This window comes from Myodes glareolus, chromosome 18, assembly GCF_982192425.1.
Source record: "Myodes glareolus chromosome 18, mMyoGla1.1, whole genome shotgun sequence".
NCBI classification, from domain to species: Eukaryota; Metazoa; Chordata; class Mammalia; order Rodentia; family Cricetidae; genus Myodes; species Myodes glareolus.
The window spans coordinates 49547197-49571609 of record NC_142043.1 but is presented as its reverse complement, the minus strand read 5'-3'; the positions used below and the strand labels follow the sequence as shown (position 1 = coordinate 49571609).

The 24413-nt window shown below is 41.3% G+C and overlaps 1 protein-coding gene across 2 annotated transcripts in view; it reads right to left on the bottom strand.

Annotated features, from left to right (window-relative positions):
• Window positions 1-24413, bottom strand: part of Ctnna3 (catenin alpha 3) — a 1405098-nt gene that overhangs the window by 1366701 nt on the left and 13984 nt on the right. The window contains exon 1 of one of the 2 annotated variants that reach the window (XM_087898188.1): window positions 17027-17134. The exons of the other annotated variant lie outside the window; for it this stretch is intronic. The gene's annotated coding sequence lies outside the window, so the exon portion shown is untranslated. Of the gene's footprint in view, window positions 1-17026; window positions 17135-24413 lie in introns of those variants that run through there. 2 annotated transcript variants of the gene reach the window in all.

Below are 24413 nucleotides of genomic sequence, written 5' to 3'. Positions count from 1 at the left end.
CTGTCACTTTTCTTCCTTGTAACAAAGACATATCAAAACTGACAGAACGTTACCATGGTAGCCTACTTTTTTATAATGTGTCACATGATTTGAGTAGGAATGGACCCCACCGACTCCTGTGTTTGAATGCTTGTCCCCTAGAGAGTGGCACTATGGGAAGTGTGGTCTTGCTGGAGGAAGTGTGTCACTGTGGAGGCAGGCTTTGAGGTCTTAAAAACTCAAGTCAGTTTTACCTTCTGCTGCCTGCAGATCAAATGTAGCACTCTCAGCTCCTTCTCCAGCCCCACGTCTGCCTGCACACTGCCATGTTCCACTAGGATGATCGTGGGCTAAAACTCTGAAACTGTAAGCCAGACCCAATGAGATGTTTTGCTTTGGGGAGCTCACTGACTCCAGACTGACAGCAGGGGAACCAGCATAGGATCCTCTGAATGGGGAAGACAGTTGGATATCTGGGGCAGACTGAGGGGCCACTGGCAGTGGGACCAGGATTTATCCCTGATGCTTGAACTAGCTTTTTGGAGCCCATTCTCTTTAGGACACCTTGCTCAGACTAGATATAGTGGAGAGGGCCTTGGTCCTGTCTCAAAGTGATGTGCTAGACTTTGTAGACACCCCATGGGAAGCCTTACCCTCTCTGAGGAGAGAATGGAAGGTGGGATTGGGGGCAGGTGAAGGGAGTGAGAGGAGGGGAAGAAGTGGGAACTGGAATTGGTATGTAAAATGAGAAAAGATTTTTTTATTTTTATGGAGCTCGACATTTAAGAAAAGATTTTTAAAAATAAATGATTTAATTTAAAAAATGTTTTTCTTCATAAAAGTTGCCATGGTCATGGTGTCTCTTCACAGCAATAAAACCCTAAGACAATGTGTATGAGTGGCCTGCATGTATATCCGTGTACCACCTACCTGCCTGCCTGGTGACTACAGAGGTCAGAAGATGGCATTGGATCCCCTGGAACTGGCATTAACTGATGGTTGTAAGCCACTATGTGGGTGCTAGAAATAGAACCCGATTCTTTGGGAGAGTAACAAATGCTCTTTACCACTAAGCCATCACTCCATCCCCCAAATGATGCACTTCAATATGCAACCCAGAGTCAATCCAAACAATAAAATACGTCTTTTGGTATATAACATTACAGTCTGATCAAACGCATTGTTCACTAAGGGCTTTACCTGCTAACCTGCTTATCACAGGTCCTTGCTACATAAAAATCAAAATTGTTGGGCTAGAGATATAGCTCAGTGGTTAAGAACACATATTTCCCTTCAGACAACCCCAGTTCAGTTCCCAGCACTCACATCAGGCAGCTCATACCTAACTCCTGTAACTGGAGCTCCGGGGAATCTGATACCTCTAGCCTCTATGGGTGAGCGCGTGTGTGCAGACACACAATTAAAAATGAAATAAACTGGGCAAGACAGCTTGCTCGATAGTTCTTACCGAGGAGCAGGATGTGGTCCCAGCAGCTACGTGGTGCTCACACTTGTCTGTAACTCCTGTTTCAGGGATCTGATTCCATTTTCTTATCTCCTAGGGCTCCAGATATGGTTCACATATATACATACAGGCAAAGCACACACATAAAATAAGTAAATAAATCTTTTTATAAAATAAATATCCCTTTGGGGGAGAAAAGAAATCGAGGTTCTTGACATTTGGTTCCCTCTCAGGGGCAAAGATGGTTGACATTGTGGTCAACCAAAAGAATGAACTGAGCCTTCATCAAACTTTAAAAATGTGTCTCTGCTGCAGAACTCATAATGGACTTCCAAAGCTGCACCGAACACTAGAAACTGGAAGCAAGGGGGAAAAAGAATGAGGAGAAGAAAAATTATGCCCAACATATATAGAATGTTTTTAGCAAAGAAATAAAATATAAACCTAATTAAATCAAGGTAACTCCTAAGACTATATCCACATATTTAATTCACATTAGGTAGAGAACATTATTCAGAAGTTTACTTTTCCATGACAAAATTATAAAATAATAAACCAAGTCCTTGAAGAACCTTGGCTGTACATAATTACTATTCTACGAATAACTGCGGTTTCTTATAAAAAGTCTTTCTGATCTTTGGTATCTGTCCCGTTCAGTAATCCTGACTGATTGGAAATCGGGCTGTGCGGGTAGAAGACTGCAGGAGTTTGCAAATGAAGCCGAGGAAAGGTCAAAGTCTGTCCAGTCGTGACTAGTCTCTCACAGAAACACGACAACACGGATCCAGAGCAAAACTCCTACCATAAAATAAGTGTCACATCCTAAACCACTGGAGTTTTATAATCTATAAAATATTAGGAGGTAGGGAGGTCCTACAAATACTCAAAAAAAACCCTCTTATAGTTAGCCATCATTTCAACAATATTCTAGGCTTGGATGAGTAGAAATAATGAGGGTCTTACTACACCATTTAACAAGGGTGTTTGCTTTTACAAAGGTCTTCTTGAAGTTGATTTCAAATCTACCACTTTTTAATCCCTACCCAGCAGAGACAGTTTTATAAAGAGGGAAAAGTGCTGATTTGGTGAGAGACAAGGACCAAATTCCAGTTTTCAGAATCTTAGGCAGGAGAATGAATCTCTTGACAGAAGTAATAGATCTCTCTGGCAACAAAACTCAGGCAAACCTACCCAATCCTTCCCTATCTTTTGTTCCACAAAATGCCTGAATTTTCATCTATTGCCCTGCTTGAAATTAAATTTGAATTACTTTAAAATTGTTTACCACTCATTTCTAAATGCAGCAAATGGTGGTGGATTATGAGGGGCACAAGTTTGTCATCAATCAGTGTGAGCTAGCTCATGGCTCATCATCTAATACCCTGAGCGTGTCTCTATTACGGTACACTGCGTGCTGTGTTTTTGTCCTGCCCTGGCAACAACAGAGAAAGACATTAGGAGATCGCATTCCTATTGGCATTCCAGCCTTCCACACTCCCACCAGAATGGCTAATTACACTCTGCCTACAACACTCACTCTCTATTCCACAGCTCCCAGCTCTCCTAAAAGTCACTTTCAAAGTCAGCAGGGCATAGAGAGTCTCGAGAGAGGCTTGGTATGTGATGTTGATCATGAAGCAGAGAAGGGGAATGCAGATGCCCAGTTGTCTTTATCCCTCCCTTCACACTCCGTCTGGTACCCCAGTCCCTGGTGCTGCCAGCCACATTTAGAATAGGGCTTTCCCTACCCCTCATTTAATCACTTTTAGAAACATCCTCATAGATGTACCAAACAGTGGACCTCCTGGGGGGATTCTTCCTCCAATCAAACTGACCGTGAAAGTTAGATTATCATAATGGCTTAGACCTGGATAATAGCAACAGAAGCAGCCATATCAGGCCAAGTACAGATACATTTTGATGGTTGAGCCAATTGGAATTCCTGAGGCACCTTCAGAGTAGGTTTAGTCCTGCAGATGTGAGAAGGAAGGCTCACAGTTTGCCCAGCAAGGGAGGGCTAGATCTCATGCCCACTTAGCAGAGTGATATGTGGCAGCCAATTCAAGACTGCCTGCCCCCGACACACTCTGTTCTTAAACTGTCCAACATTTCAGTACTGTTGGGTCCCAGTGATTAAGAGCATTGGCTCTGATGCTTGGCTGTCTAGTGAAAGCCCAAGCTCTGCTCTCTGCTCACCAGGAACTTGGTTTTTACATCTATATATTTACTTCCCTGCATGCATGCATGCATGTGCGTGCACACACACACACACACACCACGAGTGTGGAGGTCAAAGGACAACAGTGAGAATTGGTTTTGTCCTTCTGCCATGTGGGTACTGAGGATAAAGCCCAGATTGTCAGTCTTGGTGGCAAGCATCTTGACCGACTTAGCCACCTCTCTAGGCCTTCACTGGGAACTTTAGACAAGTGGCTGGACTCTCTCTGAATATTAGTTCTGCCACTGTTAAGTGCGAATATTAAGAATACCCTCCCCACAGAGATTTTAAAGTGAAATAATGCATATGTAGACATGAATAGTCTATATAGTTTAGGCCATATATATATATATATATATATATATATATATATATATATATATATATATATATATATATATATTAGGAGCTCTGGCTCCTAGCAAGGGTTTGACAATGTTAGTTGATGCTGTTATTCCATTTTCAGTAAGATAGTTGAATCTGCTTGTGTACATTTAGCATAAACATTACATCCGTACAGCCCATAATTATTATTCAGGACTGCTTCCACTCCATCCTCATAATGAGAGTTTAAAACGGAGCTCCCCTCTGGTGCCTCCTTGTATTGAATCTCTTGACTAAAATCTAAGCATAATTCCTGTGTGCCAACTAATTAGAAATGTAGTATGCCTAAAGAATCGAGAGGAGAAATCTGAATGAAAAATGACCTTCTGCAGGACCTTGAGCCCTTTGAAATCGATCCAGAGAGGTGAGTAAGAGGTGTGCTCCCTGCTCCCTGCTCCCTGCTCGCTGCTCCCTGCTCGCTGCTCGCTGCTGGGGTTACAGTCCTTAAGTGCACTGAGCCTTTATCCTCAAGAGTGTAGTTTTTCATTTCCTCGGCTTCCAAAACGTAGGTGCTTCAATAAAATAGAACAGTCTATATTAGAACAAACGTTGGATATTACAGGCATATAGTAACAGAAACTTTTAAGAGCTTCCTGCAGTGTGGTATTTGAAACACTGTTTCATTAAGCCCTGGGAAAGTTGTCTTATTAATGTTCTTTGAAATATTATCTAACTGGTCTGTTCCCTCCCCCCACAATGGTAAATTGATAAGAACCAAACAGAAATCAAAACATGTGCTTCCACCAGGCGGTGCTGGTGCACACCTTTAATCCCAGCACTCAGGAGACAGAGGCAGGTGGATCTCTGTGAGTTTGAGCCAGCCAGGTCTACAGAGTCAGTTCCAGGACAGCCAGGACTACACAGAGAAACCCTTCAAAAAAGAAAAGGAAAAAAAAAAAGCCTGCTCCAGGCAACATATTTCCTCCAACAGTTCCATACCTTCTAATCCATCCCAAACAGTTCTACCACTGACTGGGGACCAAGTGCTCAAATGTACAACTGATGGGAGCCATTTTCCTTCAGATCACCACATCCCAGTGATGACCAGTCTACCGATGCGCCCACTGGTGCAGTGGTGACATGACAGTTATGGAGCAACCAGCAATTGTCTGATGGGACTCAAGGTTCACTCCACAAGGAAGAGTTCATGCCTGAACTATAAACCTGGTCAAGAAGCCTTGATTAGGGAGGACATAGGCCCTACTGCTATTATTTTTCTAAAGGGACAGATCATCAAACTGTCTTCTGAAACTATACCATCCTATCCATTTTTCTAAAAGCCAAAGAGCTATATTGGTCAAAGTGAAATCAAAGAAGATAATCTAAAATGTAAACATCAAAGAGGCTTTCGCTGGATCACTCAGATCAGAATAATGCTTGGCTTCAGCATAAATACGCAAGGCATCAAGTCTAAACAACCAAAGCAGGAGTAACATGGCCTCCATGTGTGCTTTCAAGGTGGCTGTGGTTTTATGTTGCTCTGAGTCCAGAGTGAGCCTATAGTTTCAACACACCAGAGTATCATATGACAACTCAGTGAAAGTGAAGTCCCTGAGGACTAGGAGCTAGGAAAGACACAGCATCATCAGAGAATAGTGAAGGAAGTTCTTGCCAACCTTAGTTTGAAACAAAATAACAACAAACAAAACAAATTCAGGCCTCAAGTTGGCTCAGCGGGTTTGGCTCAGCAGGTACAGCTGCTTGTTGCTAGGTCTGACATCCTGAGTTCAAATCCCTCCCAGGACCCAGAGAGTAGAAGGAAGAGACTTCTCTGACATCCACACAAGCATCACGGCATACACACTCTTGCATACATCTAGATTGGTTGAGAGAGAGGAGAGTCTGTGGTTTTTCAAAATCCGATTTCTCCTTTGTTCCCTGAATAACTGTAAATAATAGAAGCAGTCTTGGTAATATAAAGAAAATCAAGTCATAGACCTTGAAAACACTGAATCCATTTTCCATAAATCAATAAAGACATGGAGGACCAGTTATATGTAACTGTTTTTAAAACTTAACATTTCTCTAAGTTCTGGGTTTGCAGGAGTGGTGCTTACGTGCTTTTTTAAAGTTTTTAAAACTCTAAGGAATCTTTAAACTGAACCATCCAAGCCCACTATTTACAGATACTTTTTTAAGTTTCTCTGCGAACTCTGGCTATGTGCCTATTAGCTCTATTGAGCTATTTTTGATCCTGTGTACTACATATCTTTTCCATTGGAAATAGGGGGCTTTCTGCCCTGGCTTCAAAGCCCCGTTCGCAGGCTTCGCTCCTGTGAAGTGACCATCTTCCCCCAAGTCTGCGGTAGCTCCTCCTTCTCCGACTTCCTAGACATGAAGGCCCCTCCCCGGGTTTAAGTCCAACATTCTGCTCTCTGATCTCACCGCCTCACTCACTCAGAGCAGGCTCACCCTACAGCTGTGCAGCTTCAGGCTCTGTTCATGACCTCTGACTCACTCAGCCGTCTATGGAGTCCAGTCCTCTCGTGTTTCAGGGCCTGCTGATCCCCTGCTCACTAGGCTGCCTCACAAACTGAATTCATGTGCTTTGCCCTAAAATACAATTGGTGGCGCACGCCTTTGTTCCTAGTTCTCAGGAGACAGAAGCAGGTGGATCTCTGTGAGTTCCAGAGCAACCAGGGAAACAGCAGTGAGATTCTGTGTCCAAAAAAAAAGAAAGAAAGAAGGTATAGAAGTCAAAGGAGGGTAGGCAAGCGTCAGTGGGTAAAGATGCTTACAACCAAGACTGATGATTAGGTTCAATCTCTAGCCCCACATGGTAGAAGGAGAGAACTGACTGCCAGGGGTTATCCTCTGAACTCCACACAGGAACTGTGCTGCTGTGCGAGAATGTTCTTCTACCCTGTAAAGATCTGTCACTCGCGTTGGTTTAATAAAACACTAATTGGCCAGTAGGCAGGCAGGAAGTATAGGTGAGGTGACCAGACTAGGAGAATTCTAGGAAGAGGAAAGGCTCAGTCTGCAGTCACCAGCCGGGCACCAGAGGAAGCAAGATGAAAATGTCTCACTGATGAAAAGGTACCAAGCCACATGGCTAACACAGTCAAGAATTATGGGTTAATTTAAGTTGTAAGAGCTAGGTAATATTAAACCTGAGCTAATAGGTCAAACCGTTATAATTGTTATAAGCCTCTGTGTGTTTCTTTGGGATTGAACAGCTGCGGGAGCAGGCAGGGAAGAAACTTTTACCTACACTGTGGCTCCCTACACACACACACACACACACACACACACACACAAATAAATAAATAAATCAAAAGGGGCTGTCCTTGTAAAAACTGAGTGTGAAAGCCCAGACTCACAAGAGTGGTGAACAAGACCAAGACAATGAAAGACCATCCTGTCAACCACTAAGCTTGTCTAGCTAATACAACAACCACAAGTCAACCAGAGTGAACCCTTCAGTTCTGCCAGGAGAGCTTGTCATAGAGTGTACTAGGGAGCACTAAACAACAAAAGAAAGCATCTCCTAGAAGTGAAAGAAACAATGACGTGGATGAACAATTGCTCAATGCCAAAAGCCAACTAAAAGGTGCTGGCTACCCCAACTCGCTCTCACCCACCCCTGGCCTCTCAGACTGTTTTCAAGGAAGTGTCATTAGCATAAAAGATCAATAGAGAGAACTCAACAAGGTAACTGGAAAATAAAGCCAAGTGTGGTAGTACTATAGTAGTGAGTTCAAGGTCAGCCTGGTCTACATACTGAGTTCCGAGACATTCAGGGCTAAACAGAGAAAACCTGTTGAACAAAAGAAAATAGGAAGGAAGGAAGAAAGGAAGGAAGGAAGGAAGGAAGGAAGGAAGGAAGGAAGGAAGGAAGGAAGGGAGGGAGGGAGGGAGAAAGGGAGGAAGGAAGGGAGGAAGGGATGGAGGAAGGAAAAAAGGAATGGAGAGAGAGAATAAGGACCCAAGCAAACATCATGTGAATAAGAACCAATGATAGAAATAGATAAGGAGCACAATGAAACTATTACACATGTGTTCACATAGCATACATAAAAACACACAGAGAGAGAGAGAGAGAGAGAGAGATTCTTTATTTAATGAAGAATGCAAGTTGGGAGACTGGAGAGATGGCTCAGTGATTAAGATCTGAGTTCAATTCTGAGCACCGTGTTGGGAGTCTCATAATTCTCTGTAACTCCAGCTCCAGGGAATCTAATGCTCTTTTCTAGTCTCTGTGAGCATCTTCACACACATGACATGTACACACATACACACACAAACGATACATACAAAAAAAGTTAAAATATTTTTAAAAGAATGCAGGTATGGTGTGCTGGTGTGCACCTATGAGCCCAGCACCACAGAGAATGAGGCAGGGAGATTGTGAGTTTAAGGCCAGCCTGGTGAGAATCTGTCTCAGATAGAGATAGAAAGGGGGAAAGAATGCAAATAAGAATTGCAAAGTCAAAAGGGAGGAGAGATAATAGGACATTATAAGAGAACAGGGAAAGAGAGGAGTCAAGAAAAAACAAACAAAAAAATCAAAAAGTAAGATCTTATTTGTCAATAAGACATTATGCACAGGAACAAGATGCATAGCAAATTACACAAGGACAAACTGTGTACACTCATCTTTATTTATACTTCATATCAACAGACTCAATCAATACCAACATTAAATACAATTAAAATAACCTCACGGAGAAGAGGAGTGGGGAGGAGAACAAGAGTGATCAGTAAGATTGAGTTGGGGGAAGGATGGAGAGGGAGAACAAGGAAAGAGACATCTTGATAGAAGGAGCCATTAAGGGGATAACAAGAAACCTGGCATTAGAGAAATTCCCACAATTCCACAAGGATGACCCCAGCTAAGAATTTAAGCAATAGTGGAGAGGATGCTTTAACTGGTGTCGGGGTCCAGGGCCAGCCCGGACCTTATATTACTTTTCTGGAACAGAAGGGAGACATGGGAATAACTGAGACAACTCACATGGCTTTATCAGGAGGGAGATTTTTAGTGATCCCTCATGAAATCCTGAGTTTAAATCCTGAAAATTTCTCTGCGTTTACTCTCCAAACAACCTTATATACCAAAACATAAACTGAGGGGGAAATGCATTAGCATTCTGTTTCCTAGGTAACCAGGTGAATGTCTCTGGTCAAGTACACATCTTTGACCACACCTTTCTATGCCCATTTTGTCACGTCTTCCTATCCTCCTGTTCTGTATGCCAGTCCTGTCACATAGGCTGAATTAACATCTCTATCCCAAATTACATAGAAGGAGCAGAACAACACAGCAACACAGTGGCAGGTGCAAACTGTGGCCTGGGATTCTGGCTGCCATACCATGTAGAAATATGGGCCTACAAACTGGCCTTCTCCGGTGACCAGACTGAGGACTATCTTAATCGACATCATAGAACCCTCATCCAGAAATTGATGGAAGCAGATCCAGAGATCCACAGCTAACCTCTGGGTCAAGCTCCCGGAGTATAATCTAAAAGAGGGGGGAGCAATAATATGAACAAAGGGGTCACGCCCATGATTGGAAAACCCACAGAATAAGCTGACCCGAACTGGTGGGGGCTCACTGACTCTGAACTGACAAGTGGGGAACCTGCATAGGACTGAAACAGGCTCCCTGAAGGCAGGTGACAAAGAGGGAGAGGGCTTGGGCAGTGGATCTAACCCTAGTGCATGAAATGACTTTGTGGAATCCATTCTCTATGGAGAGACACCTTGCTCAGCATTGGAGGGAGGCTTGATCCTGCCTCAACAAGATGGTGGAAGAGACTGAGATAACTTCCCAGGGGAGGCCTTACACTCTCTGAGGAGAACATGGGAGTGAGGTAGGGGAAAGTAGGGGAGCTGGAGGAGAGCGGGGGAAACTGGGATTGGTTTGTAAGTTAATTAATTAATTTTTTTTAAAGTCACATCAGCCGGGCAGTTGTGGTGCACGTCTTTAATCCCAGCACTCGGGAAGCAGAGGCAGGTGGGTCTCTGTGAGTTCGAGACAAACCTGGTCTACAAGAGCTAGTTCCAGGAGAGACTCCAAAGCTACAGAGAAACCCTGTCTCGGAGGGTGTGGGGAGAGGGACTCAACTCAAAAATATACAAACAGCTTTTGTGTATATAAAAAGCTGTCCAACTCATTCATAATAAATACTCTTTAAAATAGAGTAGAGAAAGTAAGCTGTCACTGGCATGTATGCGCCAACTCAGGGCTCTCTTCTCTTGACTACAGATGCATTATGTATGAGGATCTGCCTCAAGCACTTTCCACCTTGGCTTTCCCAAAATGATGTAGTTTGAACTGTGAGCTAAACAGATCCTTTTCCCTTAAGTTGCTTTAGTCTGGGTGTTTATCATAGTGTCAGGGTACTAATATAAGACAAAAGTTATAGAAGTGCTTTACCTAATTAAAAAATAACTCATAATTCAACCCCTCTGACATCAAAAACAAACAAAATAAACTTTATTCATGTTTCAATTGAGCTTCATAACCACACATAAAAGGGTAATCCTAAGTGACTTCAGAACATAGTGTTTGTACTCATAGCCCTAGAATGATAACTTCTAGAGGAAAAAAATATTAAAATACCCTTTGAAAGCTAAAATAGTCTTTGTAAAATATATTCTTACAATATGTATGCATATCTATTTGAGTATATTAATGAATACATAGACATACATATATACACATAAGTAACTTCATTTGTATGATTAGGAAATGATTTTCAGTATTGAAAAAAGATACATATATAAAATCAGAAACTTTAAATTACAGCTTATAACTCTATATTTGAAGGTGTCAGACATTCCATTAAACACCCTTTCTGAAAAATACCTACTTTCTAGCCCTGCTGGTAAACATTGGGACAGGCAGCATAGTACCTGTAGGGTGTCGACTGCTCCCTCACTGCTATTTCCCATAAAGAGGAAGGAAGCTCCAGAACCACAGGCAGGATCTGGGGACTTCTTGTACGGGAAGCAAAACCCATTGGGTCTTGTCAAAAGCTCAGGAACCAGGGAGCAACACGCCTGGGTTTTAACTGAAAATTTTAAAATGTAAACGAAAGTAAACAAGTAAACTAAAAAAGCTGAAGAACCAAAAGATTCTTACCAACCCAAATGTGAGCATTAAAAAGAACAGAAATTACAGTAGGACAAAGCATAAATGGGATGTTAAAATTAGCCCAGAAAGAGAAAAGCTCAATAGCCACCTTCTAACACTGCTGAGATACCACCTGTTCCCTGAAACTTGACAAACACAGGGAAGTAAGAGCTAAGCTTTAGGGTAATTGATAATAAAACAAAAATAGAAGAGATTTTACAGGGTAAGTCTAAGCAATAAAAATGAAAAAGAACTACAGAATGGTAAAAAATCACTATTTATAACCTTAATATGATGATAAATCTCAACCAAGACTGGTCAATGAATATGTAATAACATGTAATACGTGAATATGTAGCGAGGACCACACAGAGACTGAGCTCACCGACCAGTCTTGCTCTCTCTAGCAGTAGGACGAACCCGACACTGCACCTCCTGACAGGACACGGTGAGAATGACATCACGTCACCTAAGAAATATTCCTTCCAAAAAAAAGTCAAATTTAAATCTAGCCAAGCCCAATCTAGATCTAATCAAAATCTTATTGAAAGGAGGAATCTGTTGATTTTTTTTTCATTTTAACAATTCTAGAAGATGTAACATCTGTAGACTCTATTTCACATTTCTTTACCAGGAGCCTTTTGGAGATCCTACTCCAAGGCCGCCTCCAGGGTATGCAAAAAAAAAATCCATGAATGCAGTGAAGGCCAGACTTTTCTGTCTGAGGGGTAAATGCTTTCTGAAGGTAACTTAAGAAAAAAAGGAACAAGCACACGCTTTCCTGATGGTAGCCTCTTTTACTTACACTTAAGTAATCTCTCTTTGTTGATAATCTCTCTACACAGTTACCTCTCTTTACAAACAGATTCATATCTCTTTACATACATATGCCTCTCTCCTGCACAGCCATACAGCTCTACACACAGCTACACACCTTCATACTTCTTGTTTACACAACCACATCTCTGTCCACACAGTGACACTCTCCACACAGCCATTAGGTTCTTCTTTCACATACATCTCTCCTATATACACATCTCTCTATACAGCTACATCTTCGACATCTCTCTGCCCACTCAGCTGCTTCCCTGCACACTTCTCTTTCTCGCTGCACATTCAGCTATGTCCCCCTTTAGTGTGTGTGTGTACACCACACACACACACACACACAGAGAGAGAGAGAGAGAGAGAGAGAGTTTTCGCATCTCCTCTACTCCTCCCTTACACTTTTCTCTCTGCACATTCACCTACGTCTCCCTTTAGTATCTCTTTCTCTTTCACACACACACACACACACACACACACACACACACACACGTTCTCACATCTCCTCTACTCCACTCTCACACTTCTCTCTCTGCACATTAACCCATGTCTCCCTACAAACACACACGCATACACACTTCTCTCATATTTCTCTCCTAATTCCCCCTACATCTCTTCTGCTTCTTCTCACAGACAAAACCTCTAGACAAATATGTGTCACATCTTCAGGGTCCGGTGTAGGAGGTCCTTCTGTCTATATGTTGCTTTCATTGGTTAATGAATAAAGAAACTGCCTTGGCCTTGATAGGGCAGAACTCAGGTAGGCGGGAAAAGCTAGGCAAAATGCTAGGAGAAGGAAGGTGGAGAGAGACACCATGGATCCACTGGAGACAGACACCAGTTAGAATCTTCAGTAAGCAACTGCCACGTGGCAATACACAGATTAATGGAGATGGGTTAAACTAGTGTGTAAGAGTTAGCAAATAAGAAGTTAGAGCTAATGGTCAAGCAGTGTTTTAATTAATACAGTTTCTGTATGGTTATTTTGGGTGTAAGCTAGCTGGGCAACCAGGACAAACAAGTGGGTCCTCCTATAACAAGGGTCCTGTAACACTTCTTGAATAAACAATAAGAACAGAGCCAAACTGATCACACAGTTTCTCTCAGGCTAGGGAGGTCATGCTGACCCACCAGCGATTAAAGTAAGCATGTAGATTTAAGTGGTCAGGGTTTCCAAATAGATTAAAATTCAGGACTTAAACAATAAACAGTTAGTTGGCCAAACCTTGAGGTTGGGCATATGTACAGAAAGTCCATCATACTGAGAAAAGATAAGAGAACAGCAGTTAGGATTTTGCTAAGGCTCTTCCTATGAATATTCAGATATAAATGCTGATGAACCAGGTCATTCATTTTAGTTTTTTTCATACTCAGTTATCTTTCTTTGTGACTGAGAATACCATTACTTTTCTATGTCAGTCTGAGTAATGAAAAAATCCTAGTATTATCTCTACTCTTCAGAATGATACAATTAAGCAGAAATCATCTTCCTGACCATCCACAGCTATAAGTGTGCCCAGTAGATGAGATAAACACACAAGCCATTGGAAAAATACCCACAGCTGTTATTAGAGGAGAAATGCAGTGGTACAGGAGAAAAATCACAGACAGAAACCCCATCAGAAAAGTATTCGCCTGGTGGGTCAGCCTGTAGAATATTGGCTGTCACCTGCTGTCTACTCCCACAGTCTTTGGCATTTGTCTGGTGACATTTGTACTATCTGAAAATGCTCACTATCTCTAGTAACTGGAAAAATGAAAATTAAATTTGTAACAAACACTACTGAACATCTAGGATAGCTAAAATGAAAAAGATCAGCAATGTATGATCAAAGACAAGAAATACCTCAGAATCTCACACACAGGTTGTGACAATTTCTTTAGTCACCTTAGACAACAGGTTGGCTGTTTTTGACCCAACAAGTATACTTTTTCTTTTTTAATTTGTGTGTGTGTGTGTGTGTGTGTGTGTGAGTGTGAGTGTGTGTGTGTGTCAGAAGCCAAAAGAAGGCATCAGATTCCCTAGAACTGGAATTACAAGTGGCCTGGCATGAATGCAGGAAATGGAACTCCAACTTCTACACAAGCAATATATACCCTTAATTGCTGAGCCATCTCCTCTAGCCCATGACTTAGTTCAATATATATAAACTATTTTTCAATGAATTGAATTAAACAAAAAAAAATTCTGAACTTGGGATGTGGAAGAGGGTTTTCCAGGCCTGAATGGAGTCCTAAGTTTAATTCCAAGCACTGCAAAAAGAAAGGAGTGGGGAGAAAGAAAATATTTAGCACTTTGAGTAGGCTTCACAAGGTTCTTTGGACAAATACTCTCATAAATTAATCCGCTGTTCTTCAGCGTGTTGGCCCTGCTTTGATGCAGCACTCTGTTTCTTTAGAGCCCAAGCCTGACTTGACTGACAGAGTCTCATCGCATGTTCCTGACTGGCCTCAAACTCAATATTTTCCTGCTTCAGCGTCCAAAATTAGGATTACATGTATGTCTAACCATGCCCAGCTCTGAGTTAACTTCTTTTAAAGGTTCTCTTTTTAAAAATTGTATAAGTATTGGGTGTTTTGCCTTCATGTTATATGCACCTCATGTGTTCAATGGCCAAGGAGGCCAGAAGAGAGCACTGGATCCCTTGACCTAGAATTACAGAGGGTTGTGAGCCATTGTATGGATGCTAGGAATCAAAGACAGGTCCTCTGGAAGAGTAGCCAAGAGTTCTTAACCACTGAGCTATCTCTCCAACCCCTGCAATTTGACTTAAATATCTACTTCTCAAGTTACAAACCTATGCATCCAGATTATCCTTAATATCATCCCACATACCTAATTAATTATATTAATTAATTACATTTTAATTACAAATATTCCCATTTATACCTCAGTACAGTGGTATCTATCTGATGTGTAAATTTTTTCTTACAATAACTAATGTTGATCCACATCTGTGTTTATAGTCTAAACTATAGAAACAAGTATTGAGAATGGTTATGCTATTTTAAAAGATTCTTGAAGTTATTTTTAATAATAGAGTATAAAAAAGACTAGAATGATTTCCTGGTTCATCAGCATTTATATCTGAGTATTCACAGGAAGAGCCTTAGCAAAATCCTAACTGCTGCTCTCTTATCTTTTTCCAGTTCCATGCTGTGCTAGCAGCGGGAGTTTCTATGATCATTTTTTCATTTACATAGGTCAAAGTTAGCGTGGTATGAGAAGCAGCCCTCAGCCCAGAATTCTCAAGACAGCAGGTGTTTTGTGGCTATTTGAAGATCAAAATACATTAGGAAATTTTATCTCTGAGTTCCTTGCTCCTGCCCAAAATCTTTATTTCCAATTAGACTGATCCAATTAGTTTTGACCTAAATGAATTTGAAATTCAAGTTAAATTTACATTGAAAAAGGTTTTTATTGTTTTGTTTTTGCTGTTTCTGTTTTAAAAAAAAAATCCTGGTAACTCATGCTTTTAACCCCAGCACTTGGGAGGCAGAGGCCGCTCTGGAACTCACAGCACTATTTTATCTTACTGCGGTTTAAGAACAAAACGCTCTTTAATCCCAGAACTCAGAAGTCAGAGGCAGGTGAATCTCTGAGATTTCCAGGCTGGCTGGGTTTACACAGTAAGATCCTGTCTCAAAAACAAAAGAGAGAGTAAAGTAAGGAAAGAAACTAACTCCATTACAATGCATTAGACAAAATACCAGAGCCTTGTAGCCACAGATTTGTGCAAAATCACTAATAGGTTTTATTTCAGAGCTGTTCTGATCTGTAGACGCTTGACTGTATTGAGACAACTCGCTTTCTCCCCCAACACCAAGCCTCTCTAATCTTTTTCTGGATGGAGTAATGGGCCTTTTTCTTTTCCTTCTCCTAGAGAACCTGAGGCCACATTTATGCCCACGTAAATCAGCTGCTGAGTCTGAAGGACAGGACTTCCCCACTTTCATTTCCACCAACACACAAGCCACACCATTTTCTCAGTCAACACCTCACCCAAAAAGTGAGGGGGCAGCAGGGTTACGTGAGATTCCTCCGTAAAACTTCTGTGTGTGATAAATACACACACACATGATAAATACAAGGCCGTACTTTCTCAGTCTGTGGAATGTGAGACCCATGACGCTGTGACTGAGAGCCCCTCCCTTTTTCATTTTTTAGTCTTATTCTTGGCTGGTTTATATTCTCACACTTGGTCTTCTTTCTTTCACACCACATTTAATTTATCTTATCTTGAATTTCATGTGGCCTCGTAAGCACCTTAAATCCTTTCTACAGGAGGTGAGGAATAAATAAGCAGTCTTGCTACACATCCACAAAAGCAATCTTTTCTCATTTGTGCTAGATAAAACTTCCAAATTTTAACTCCGTATCAACATACAAGTTATGAAAACCCGCGAGTTCTTTCTGGCTTTGCTTTGTCAGCTCCCTCCTTACAAACACTTAAGGCTGCAGACAAGTAATGCAAGGAGAACATTCGTGCGCCGTTGAAGTTTAGAGGCTGATAAGAGAAACCAAATTGTTTGCGCAAATAAAACGCTTCTCACTGCCCAAGTTTCCTATCGGAAGAGCGTGAAGTCCCCAGCGCCTCCCAGCCACTCAGACTCCGTCACACTGCAGGAGCTTTCCAGGGCTCTGACGTAAGGCTGCTATAGCTTGGGCACTGGCACACGAGAACTAGTTTTCATGCTATTTTTAAAGTCGCCATCAAACACTCCAAATAGCAGAATTGAGCTTCTACTCAGTTGGGTTAGCCTGAGTTGTTACACAGGAAAAAACTGTGTTTCGAACATCACATTTTTATCTGCATCTGAGAGGCCTGCTGATCTACTCAGAACTTATAAAATCAGCTTTCATAGAATAGTCCAGAGTTCAGTGTAACTAAAAGGAAAATCACCTCATAAAAGTAATCATCGCACAACACAGTTTCTAGTCGTCCCATTTTAGAGAAATAGCGTCCCTTCCTTTCCCCCCAAGCTGTCTAACTGAGCTCAGAGTAATCAGCACTTGTTAGGGTTGGCCTTTTAGCAAAGTTTGGTTTTAAGAAGTTGACACTTGACTCACCTAAGGCAGGACAGAGTATTGCCCCACACACAGAAACTGACCGGCTGCCTGAGCAATGCCTTGTGTTTAGGAAGGCAGTACCACTGTTGTGGCTCACAGTTTGGCTTATGATGCCTTTGTAAGCAAACAGCCTGACAAGCGCCCTAGTGTATTTCAGGATGACTGACAGGGCACAGTGGCTCAACCGAGGAGGGGGATGGGTGCTCTTAAAGCAACAAGCCAGTGGAGACAAAAGCAGACATTAGATTCTAATCTTTAAAGATGCGGTGGAAAGCCATCCATGACCAACCTGAATACAGCCTTCATGAACTCTGTACACCCAAATCACTGGAAATCCAACACGGAATTTATACAAGTAGAAATAAGGAATTTGCAGTAGGCATTCTTTATACTTCCTGAAACCATCACGCTTATAAATTACTTAAGAATATTCCAATTACTTTTTACAGAAATCAAGTCAAGGTACCCAGAGAAAAGATATTACCATTACGTATTATGCTAAGAGATCTTACAAAAGTGATGTAAAATCAAAGTCATTTAAATCAGGCAGTGGTGGCGCTCACCTTTCATCCCAGAACTCAGGAGGCAGAGGCAGGAGGATCTCTGTGAGTTTATGGTCTACATAGTGAATCTCAGGCCAGTCAGGGCTACATAGTAAAACCTGTCTTCAGTTAAATAAAGTAATTTAGTAGAGCTGGAGAAATGGTTCAGTAGTTAAAACACTGGCTATTCTTGCCACGGAAATGCCCAGCACTCACCTATCCGTAACTCCAGCCACAGGAGAGAAATGTCCTCCTCTGGCCTTCATGGGCACTAGCACATACATGGTGCTCAGAATTACTTGTGGCTAAAACACCACACACATAAAGTAAATAATTTTAAATTTTAAGTATTTAAATTTTTAGTTTAAGTATCACAAATTAATCAAAATAGTTATTGGAGTTAGAGGCAAAGGACACATGCATTTTTTTTAACAGTATTCTTTCCCTATCATCAATTTCATTGGTTAAAAAGTAGAACAAGATACTAGGAAGTTCTGATTATGGTTCTTTGCATATTATTTTCACTTAATTAATGCACTGGCTTAATTCTTTTTAATTTTTGTAATTTTTCTATATTATTTTGCAAACTTTCTACTTTTCAATTCTTTGATAATTAACTCACTTAGTTTATTTTTTATTTTATATGCAATCCCTTAATTTTGCCAGTGGAGGGTGTCACTAAATTCTAAATATTCTCAATATTATACTGAATATTTTTTAAAGATTTATTTATTTATTATGTATACATAATAAATTTTTATTTATTTATAAATAAAAGACAGTATTTTGTCTGTGTGTGTGCTTGCTGGCCAGAAGAGGGCACCAAATCTCATTACAGATGGCTGTGAGCCACTATGTGGTTGCTGGGAATTGAACTCAGGACCTCTGGAAGAGCAGTCAGTGCTCTTAACCTCTGAGCCATCTCTCCAGCCCCTGAATATTTATTTTTAAACTTCAGTAGAAACTGCAACAGAATATCTCAACATTCCTTAGAAAATTTACTTAAAAATACCCCAGTTTGTCAGCCAGTATAAATTTGACTTGTAGTCTGTTTAACTTACATTTTCTAACTTCCATGTTTAATTAGTGCTAATTACATATAAGAAGCTACAGGTTAATTATAGGAAAGATGGTTGCTATTATGATAGCATATTTATGTGTCTCGTGAGCATGCAACGTTACGACTAACAAATTTCTCATGCAGTCTGCAAAGTCCTCATTTTACAGCTAAACCCTCAATTTCGATAGTAAACCATCCTTTGGCCTGGTTCACTTTAAAGTAAAAACTTCATTATGTAACTAGCCAAAATCAGTAGGACCACAATTTTATCTTTTTTTTTTTTTTCCTTTCTTTGAGGCAGGAATCCTGGCTGTCCTGGAGCTCTCTGTGCAGACCAGTCTAGCCTCTAACTCACATAGATCCTCCTGCCTCTGCCTTCCAAGTGCTGAGGTAAAAGGCGTGCACCATCACGCCCCGCAAAATATTGATTGCTATCTCTATACTCTGGAAGTCATTCTAGGAATTCCAATCAGATCGGGGAGCATGAAAGGCAAGCACTCCACCCCTCAGCTACATTCCCAGCCCAAATTTTGGCTTCTTTGACCAAAATTTGGTCAAAGGAATCAAGTGTACTGCGGCAAAAATCGGAACTGAAGCCAATTTACAGCCTCAAGGAAACCATTCTCATGGACATTAAAACAGGAAATGAGAGCTTCGTTCCCTTTGAAAATGAATTATGATGATGATGATGATGATGATGATGATGATGATGATGATGATGACGAAAGCGAAGAGAAGGGTCTTCACTGAAGTGATCTGCTCTATAAAAATCTCAGTGGATGAAGTGCTTGCTGAGCAAGTGTGAGGACCATCGTTTGGATCCCAAACACCTATGTAAATGTCTAAGCCTGGTGGCCACTGTTACACCACTGCCGGGATGGTGCGAACAGAGGATGCGCAGAACAAGCTGGCTAGCAAACTAAATGTAAAGGTGAACTCAGCTTCAATTGAGAGGGCCTGCCTCAGTGAATAAGGTACTCAACAGTTGCGAAAGACACCCGAAGTCAACCTCAGGTCTCCACGGTCAGGCACAAGTGTGTACACACGCGCGCGCGCGCGCGCACACACACACACACACACACACACACACCACTTCTCAAATCTGAAGATGTGAGAATTTTTTGATTTGTGTCATTTTTCACTTGTGTAGTAACAACTAACAGCTAGGTGAAAATTATGTTGTCCACTTGGAAACCAAGCGCAAATATTATTGATTCTCTTACAAAGCTTCATGGCATTAGCATTCTCAGCAGACACACTCTCGGTAGTATAAAATAGATACTTAAAGTTGTTTCCCAATTAACCAATAGAATAAGTATCCAAAAGAAAACTGAAAAGTCGGTGTTGTGGGTAATGAGCCCATCCCTTTTGTCACTCAGTCACCAAGTCCAGATTATACAGCAACTGATTTTTTTTCTGCACTCATCTAACCACTTAGTTCCACTTCAGTTTCCAACAAGTCTGCTTCCTGATACAGGCTCTCCTGAGCCCTGTTCCACCCAGCAGATTTGGTTTCCCAGGATGCTTTAAAATCCTAAGTCTAAAGTTTTTAGTTTCGGTTCTACTTAAAATGACTTAAAATTAAAAAAAAAATTAATGATAATGCTTAGGAGAAAAGGAAGACTACCAAATATTTATTATTTAGGATACTCCTTTGTACTTTCAGCAAGAAAATGCCTTCCTATATCTTACTTTTCAGTATTTTGTACACACGTGCATGTATTCACACTTCCCTTCAAGAGAACCCTCCGGTCCCCTGAACTTTTGCAGCAGGCAGATAAGAGGTAGTGCTCAAGAGTGGGCAAGTCCAGAAGCGTCTCTGATCCTGGCACGCTTCAGATAGTGTCAGTGAGTGACACACACGTGAGTTATACTCAAGCATCTATAAATGCAGAGTCCAAGAACTAAACAGAGATGTCTAACTAAGAGAGTATGAGAAGTGCCCACCTATTTCACCTGCTGATCCGTGAGACTACAGTGAGCCTTCAGAGAGAGATCACAGAGGACGAGCCTGGTGTGGTGGGGCAAACCTGTACCGCCAGCGCTTGGGAGGGAAAGTCAGGAGGAACAGGAGTTCAAGGTCAGCCTCAGCTATATGTGGGGTTGGAGGCCAGACCCTAAACAAAAGAGGCTAAAAAGATGAATACGCTTGGTAACCAGAGTATATTTTATGTGTATGTGTGTGTGTCCCAATGAAGCACAGTATTTTGTACAATTAACATAAACTAATACAAAGGTTTTTTTTTTAATGAAAGTCACTGCATTTGCATTCAAACTCCATTTCATAGCTTTATCCACTATAGCCACCATTCATCTGCTTTTCTCACACTGTGAAACGAGACCTGTAAAACTGCCATGAAGAGAAGCCGCTCACAAGAATCACACCACAGCTTTGGAACCTGTTCCCTATGGTGGGACGCCTCGCTAGACATTGACAGACATTGACGCAGGCAAGGAGGAGTTTGGGCCTACCTCAACTTAACACGCCTTGCTTCATTGACGCCCATGGGAGGTCTTACCCTCTCTGAGGAGTGGATGGGGAAGTAGAAAGGAGGTGGAGGAAGGGAACAGGAAGACAGGGAGGAGGGGGAACTGTGGTTGGTATGTAAAATAAATTTTAAAAAATTTAAAAATGTAATAAAAGATTCCCACAGCAAATATCAAGGAATGCTGACTGCAGTGTTGATGGCCTACTGAGCCATCATGATCGCTCTATGGAAAGACGCCTCTCTCTGTAGAATTCTGCTTGTTCAAATCAGATCTTAGACAGCCACTGTGGAAACCAACAAATGCACTGCTCCTCTGACTTTAAAGTGGGCAGCCATTGAGGTCACACATTTTTATTTAGCAAGTTGCATCTGCTTCACCCGGGAACGTCATCTACCCCACTTGTGATAGGTTATAATAAGGAAACAAAGAAATGAGGCCCTAAAATAGAAGCACTTTAGAACTGCCCCGAAAGTCGTGGCAAATGCTTCACAAAGGAAAGTGAAAGAAGGCGCACTATTGCTTATTAATAAGTAGGTATTTTTTTAAGACAGGGTATGGGGTGGTTAAAAGGATAGCTGAACCCAAAGCAAAGGAATGACAGTAAGTTAAAAAATAGAAATTTCTGTATCTCATTCCCAAGTGAGGCTTATGGAGCCGTGCCAACCTGCTTCATTCCAGAGCAGGGAGCCACTGGGTTGCTGAGCTATATTAGAGAGAGGGGAAAGAAATCCTTTCTCCCACACTCTGTCACAAAGGCAGTAACAGAAAACTTGTGATGGATGTCACCACCAAGTAGCCACATCTATTTTACTCATGTCTCCATTAATTCTCTACAATGCCTGGGTTTACATAATAACACAAAAGAAATACATGCCTAAGAGCAAAGAGAATCCGCTTTGCAAGAATCATAGTATCTCCGGCTGGGGCTACAGCTCCAGGGTGGAGTACTGGCCTAAGGCACTCAAGGCCATCGCTCACAGCTCTGCAGTCCCTGCTGCTTCAGATTCTCCTGGGAAGGCCCTCTGCTGATGCTGGGGGTGAGGCTAGCTGTCCGTAGCTGAGCCCGGTCTCCAGCCCTGAACGCTGCTCTCCCTGCAGAAAAGTTCCCTTTGCTTCCAATTCTTTTTTATTTTTTAAATTTATTTATTTATTTATTGGGGTGTGTGTGTGAGTGAGAGAGAGAGAGAGCACATGTGTAGGTCAGAGGACAACTTGCAAGAGTGAGTTCTCTCCTTCCACCATAAGGACTTGGTGGATCAAACTCAGGTCACCAAACTCACTGAGCCGTCTCACTGGCCCCTCTCCAGTCATATTTATATGACTATTTATAATCTAATAGATAGTCCATGTATTAACATTGTATCCATTTTGTTTTAATTTGTGCTTACCCAATAACTGGTGAAACAAGCTAACAATCTTTTCATGTATTTATAGGCCAATTTTCTTCTCTGCAAACTGCTTTTCACGCATTGGCTCCTTTAGGTTCTTCTCTATTTGATTTTTTCCTTACTAATTAAGAGTTCTTTATATTTTTTGAAACAGATTCTCCTTCTATCTAGCCCTAGATTGCCTGGAACTTGCCATGTAGACAAGGCTGTCCTGGAACTCACAAGAGGTGAGTTTGCCGCTACCTCCTGATTAAAGATATGCCTAATCTCGGGAGGAAAAAAGTGTGGACGAAGGCCTGGCATGGTAATGCAGTCTTTGAATACCCAGACGAATCTCTGTAAATTAAAGCCAGGAGAGTCAGAGCTGCATAGAGAGACCCTGTCTCAAAAGAAACAAAGAAGCATAACAACAAAAGAGACTTAATTACAGATAACAAAAAACTGTTTCTGACTATTTCTCAACATGTATCAAATTAGTATATCTTTAAATTATGTTAGAATGTTTGATTTTTCAAATTTGTTATTTAAGTTATTGACTTTAGTTTCATAAAACAAACATTAATGAATTGTCTCTTGGGATTAGGACAGAATTTCTAATGATTTCTGGAATGCCCCTAAACGTACTTCTGCCATTTTATACTATATATCTGTGTAAAGTGATATTCTCAGCTTTAACAATATATAGACAAATGGGGGGGGGGGTGATGATATTCTATGTCCTGCACTATAAAATATTCAGGCAAGATTTAATTCTTTATGTAAAAGTTAAACATGCACATCATCTCACTCATATATAGATTTGTCTTTATCTTTAATAAGATATATGCATATATATACATATATCAAAGAAGTGTCTTAAAATAAGTTTCTTATGTTTTATTATCAGTAAATGTTTGATTTATACAAGTGCTTTGTAAATTTTATATCCAGGCAAATTTCTCATGTAAAATGGGTCACAAAAAAGGTTAAGAAGCCCTGACACACACAATGAATATATTCAAAACTGCAGAGAATAGAACTATAGAAAAAAAGAAATAGTCTCCTGAGATCATATCATAATGGAAAAAAATAGTCTTTTGCAGAATCTAATAACTGTAAAATAATGTGCTATAAGGTCACATTTGTAAAATACATATGGTAATGGTAGGGCCTACTTTAATAGTTTGAGATAAAATGAGATCATATCTAAAATATTTCAAGTTAAAATAAGTCACTCCAGTTACTAAATTGTCCCTTAAACTTTTCAAAAGCTCTGGGGGCGATTTACATGCCTCGGAGAGAGAAAACAGAGCGGCGACTCAGAACATAAGCGGGCTCTGTTAAAAGATGCCCTGCTCTGTGCCCAACACAAGATTTACTGATGGAAACTCCCCCGCGCCCCAGGGTGACCTTTTCCCCTGCTGTGGGTCCTGTCAGAGGCCACAATGACTTCAAGACAGAGCAGTTCGCTCCCTCAGATGTAAGGCATGGCATCCGTAGCTTCATCTTTTTCTACCAAGCATAGCGGCTGGGTCAGAAGAGCCTTTCAGCTCAGTGGCCCATGGCCCGAAAACCACCCTTCTTGGAGTAAGGCGGAAAATGGGGCGTCTGTAGTGTAAGGGTCTTTCTCCGAACCCACCAAGGATGGGGTTCCAGGCGTGAACTGCGGTGCCCAGCTCTCTAAGTGGGTTCCTGGGTTTGACTCAAGTTCTCGCAATTGAACCACCCCTCTAGTCTTCAGTAGCAAATCTTAATCAGGACCAGTGTGATTCTTAAACAACAAAAACGGCTTTCTGGCCTGACAGAAGGTCTCAGCAGGTAAAGGTGCTTGCTGCCAAGCTTGACAACTTGAGCTAAAACACCAGGGCCCACAAGATGCAAGATGCCCTCTAAGCTCCACACATATGGCATGCCACATATGTGCGTCC